The following is a 4,795-nucleotide window of genomic DNA, read 5'->3' as shown; positions in this document are numbered from 1 at the left end:
ATGGTCTTATCTTTCCTCTTACGAGCTATGGGTTTGTCGAAAAGTTGGACTTGTACGAAGAGGTTGTCTTTGATTAACCGTCCTTCCTTTCTTGACCACGCGCTGTAATTTAAACCATTTTGCGTTTTAATTACTTGACTCGAATCAACTTGACTTTACAGTTTATTTTTAAAGAGGAAAAAATAAAAAATAAAAATAAAAAATGGGTGCATATATTTAGCAAAAATAATGTACATATTTTTAGGGAACTAAGTATATATATATTTTTTTTAAATTGGAGGATTAATATCCGACTTACCCCCCTAAAAAAAATGACGGAAAAAACGCGCACACAAGACCCTCTTAGACATGGTTAAAGTATGTGTATTGGTGTGTGCGTTGAGTGTAAGTGACATGTTTGGACTCTTGTGTAAGACCATGGGACTTAGTGCCTAAACTCGATTAATGACTCAACCAAGTACTATTGACAGCAAAACTTAACCGAAATAATTAGCAAACTGATTAATTAGATACTAGGTGATGTCTCGACCAATAATCCGAACTGTCGGCCACATGACAGGACTGGCGTCACACTGTAAAGCTTGGCGCCAGACGACAGAGCTGTCGCCAGGCGCCACACTCCACAGTGTGGCGCTACAGCTCAGACTTTGGCGCCAATATTGGAGCTTCAGTCTGGGACTGTTTTCGGTGTTATTAGTCAACTGGGGTATGCCTAAAGTCGTACTAGGTCAATTCCGATTAAAATATTAGACTTTATTGACTCTAATTAATTAATTAATTAATTAATTAATTAATTAATTAATTAGGCAAAGTTCTTTAAGTCATTAATTTATTTAATCTCAACACAAGTCAAACAAACGGTTAAGAGGAACATAGAATATATGCACGACAAATAATGCACAATTAGTCAAGTAGGCACAATATGATGCAATGAGTTTGCAACCTAACCATGGCTCTAGTTATCTTAAGTTCAGGATATGGTTTAGTCAATAGAGGGTCCATGGTTAATTGTCCAGATGCACCGCGCGGAAGCCTAACTGTGAAGGGTTGGCGTGAGTGGATGGGACACCGCGAGTTTTAGAAAAAACTCGCTTCCATGGTTTGGTGAATTCAACATCTCGGATATACCCTTTGTTGCACAGAGCGTTTAATCAGGTAGATGGAGCATGAATTCCCAGAAGGTTATGTCCATATGTAGAACACATATGGGTTTCAGAAAAGTGAGAAAAAATTCAATCTGGAAGTAGGATCGAGCAAACAATACGAAAAACAGGTCGAAATTAGAACGCATATTTCTGGCTCGGTATTGGGGGAAGTTGGCGCCAGCAATCAGAGACTGGCGCCAGTTTTTAACTGTAGTGCCTGGCGCCAATGCTGGCGTCTGGCGCTACGGCTAAAAGTCTGGCGCCAAGCTCTGGCTTCTGGCTCTACTTCCCACATGCCTCAGCAGCTGTCTGTGCTCGATAAAATTTTCCAGTTTCGCGCGGTGTTATTTCGGTCCTAGTTGTGAAAGATATTTCTCAAATTTCCTACGTGTAAAATCCTATGTTTTTAACTCATTACGGATGGTCTTTCCAATGAGATCTTTTTTATGCATATGACAATAATGTTAATCAAAATTACGCACATGAAATACTTAGAACTTTTCGAGTCTCATCCACTCATTCTAAATCATTGCCAAAACAAATTCAGGAATTAAAATAGAAATCGTCCCCAGTGGAGTCGCCAAAAACTGTAGGGAATAATTCAAGCGTTAAAACCCCTTAGCTTGAACCCCACTGTGATCATACACTAAAGTACGGTGGCGTCCAAAAGGGAAGAAGATAGAGGAAAAGAGTCGCCAACAAGTTTTAGGAACTTGTAAACCGTTCACGAGGTGAAGGTTACACCCCTTAACGATCCAAGAGATCGTCAACTCCATAAGGTCTAGAACCAAATAAGGGTTCGGGGATGAAGGTACAAATCCAACCTAAAAGAGATTGAACCTGCCCTAATAATAGGCCTCTACTTTGTTCATATCGTATTCATGTGCGCTTTTTTATTAACATGCAATCAATAGGATTAACCATAAACCTGTTTAATCTATGTTGGTTGAATATTAATGCACAAATAAACTATTATTGGCGATCACTTGAATTATAATCATGATTAACCCTAAAAAAAATTATTAATTATCTTATTAAGCGTGATTACAAGCACCAATTCCCTTTAAGCATGCATAAAGGCGTGATCAAGCAATAACAATAAATATCAAGCAACATAATAATAATCATAAATAATAAAATTATAATCATCATCAAGATAATAATAACCATAAAAATAATAATCATAATAATAATCATCATAAATAAAATAATAATAATAATATTCATAATCATCATAAACAATTATAATCATTATAATCATAATCATGTTCATGTTAATATTAAAGCATAATAAAAATAGCAAGATCCTAGGCATGATACTAACAAGATTAATAACAAACCCTAGCATGTCACTAAGCAATAAAAATCAAATCTTTAACCCTAACATGATACTAGCAATCATAAGTATTAGAAAGAAAATAGGAAGCATCGTAACAATCATATTTAATATTAAATTTACCCTAGACATGATACTAGGAATATCATAATAACAATATAAACATGATTTCTACATCATAATATATATAAAAATCATTAAAGTACTTACTTTGATGCCTCGTACCTCTTTCTAATAACAAAATACACACGTTAGTAACTTCAAGGAAAATAATAAAACAAACAATTAAATTAAATAATTGAAAGAGAGATTTGGGACCAAACCCTCAGATATTAAACCTTTCACGTCTAGGGCGAAGGCAACTTCGAATATGGCTATGTGTTTCTAAATCTTGTGAATGCAGAATTTTGTATGTAAAAGCAAGTTTTGAGAGAGAGAGGTGATGAATGATTAAAAGAGAAATCTTGATGAGAGTTAGCGAATGATTGATTAAAGAGAATGAAAGAGAATTGAAAACTGGTTGTAGGTGAATGAAAACAGAGTTTTTACGTCGTTATTTATAGAGAAAATCAGCCAAAAAGTTAAAATTAACAAAACAGAGTATTGGCGCAACTGAAACAGAGCTGGCGCCAACCCGGCTAACTGGCGCCAGGCGCCAACATTAGCGCCAGGCGCCAATGGCTGGCGCCAGGCGCCAGGCCTAGCTCCAGGCGCCAATTCCTGGAGTCAGGCGCCAGACCTGTTTTAGACACGCTTTCTCAGATCAGATAAGTTTTGCCGTTCAGGAGGATAAAATCATATCTTTTCCTCGAAAATGCTTTTTGATTTTAATTAAAACTCTGAAAAGTCAACAAAAGTCAATTTACCAATGCTAATTGAATTAGAAATGAAAAGAACCTTCTAGAAGAATCTAGAAGACTAAAACCATTCCTAATTGCATTAGGAATGATAAATCATATTAGGCCCTCCCCTAGATCATTGAGCCGTATATAAGGCTCAAACCGGGCCCAGTTTAGTAAATTGGCCATAACTTCCTCAATATTCATTGGAATTGGGCTTATAATATATCGTTGGAAAGCTCTTGTCAAGCCCCATCCAACTACACTATTATTGGACCCATATCATGGACCAACCAAACTGGATTGGATGTTTTCTTAAAATAAGTTTTCAAAAACAGAGAGAAGAGAAAAGAAAATTAAAACTATCCGCAACACTAGACTTTCCACACTTTCGCTTCATTCGTTTATGATTCGACGCGAAAGGTACTCTTCACTGGGTTTGGTTTTGGGGAGACACAAATGGGTGTCTACAGTGGGGAAAGTGGTGGGGAGAAAGGCAGGAGAACGAGAGGAGACAGAAACAGAGAAAAGGAGATAAAGGAGAACAATAGAAAAAGCGAATGAGAGAGGAGGATAGGAGAGATGAGATTGAGAGAAGAAGAGGAGATATAGATAGAACGAAGGAGATTGAGAGAGAAGAGGAGATAGGAGAGAGGATAGAGGAGGGAGAAGAGGAAAGACAGAGAGAGGGAGAAGAGGCGGATTGCTTTTAGGGTTTCTTTAGAGGTAATGTGTTTTATTTTTTATAAAAAAATATGTTCCGACGAAATATTCCATTGAAAATTTCCGACAGACTATAAATGCGTAAAAAAACATAATTATCGACGGAAAAATCCGTCAGAAAAAGCTAAATTTTCGATATAATTTCGACGAAATTGATGAATTTATCGGAAATATCCGACGAAATAAAAATCCGTCGGAAATTTAGCTTTTTCCGAAGGAATATTGGGTCCGTCGGAAGCAGTTCGTCGCAATTAGCCTGTTTTCTAGTAGTGTAAATAAAACAATTAAATTAAATAATTGAAACAGGGATTTGGGAACAAGCCCTCAGAAATTAATAACCTTTGCTAGATTTTTTTGTCTTTTGGTTGTTTTACTTTAACGTAGGTGGGATAGCGCATATGGATTAAGAAGAAAAAATTATTTACAACAATTAATATAAAGTATAGTAAGCCCCCTCTATATTCTCGACTTTGATCTCTTGTTCGGCATTGATGACAATTCTAGCTGTAGACACCCAAATGTGTCTTCCTAAAACAAAACCTAGTGATGAATACCTTTCACGTCATTAGATTATCAAACGAAGTGAAAGTGTTAAAATTCTAGTGATGCGGTTGTTTTTATTAAAATATCTATCTTTCTGTTTTTTTAAAATATTTCTTTTATACTCTATTTATGAAAATAGCTAGTAAAATTTAGTTTGGTCTATTATAAAGGCCCAATAATAGTGTAGTTGTATTGAGCTTGCAAAGAGC

The sequence above is a fragment of the Chenopodium album genome, chromosome 2, assembly GCF_948465745.1.
Source record: "Chenopodium album chromosome 2, dcCheAlbu1.1, whole genome shotgun sequence".
Taxonomy (NCBI): domain Eukaryota; kingdom Viridiplantae; phylum Streptophyta; class Magnoliopsida; order Caryophyllales; family Amaranthaceae; genus Chenopodium; species Chenopodium album.
This window is presented reverse-complemented; position numbering follows the sequence as displayed.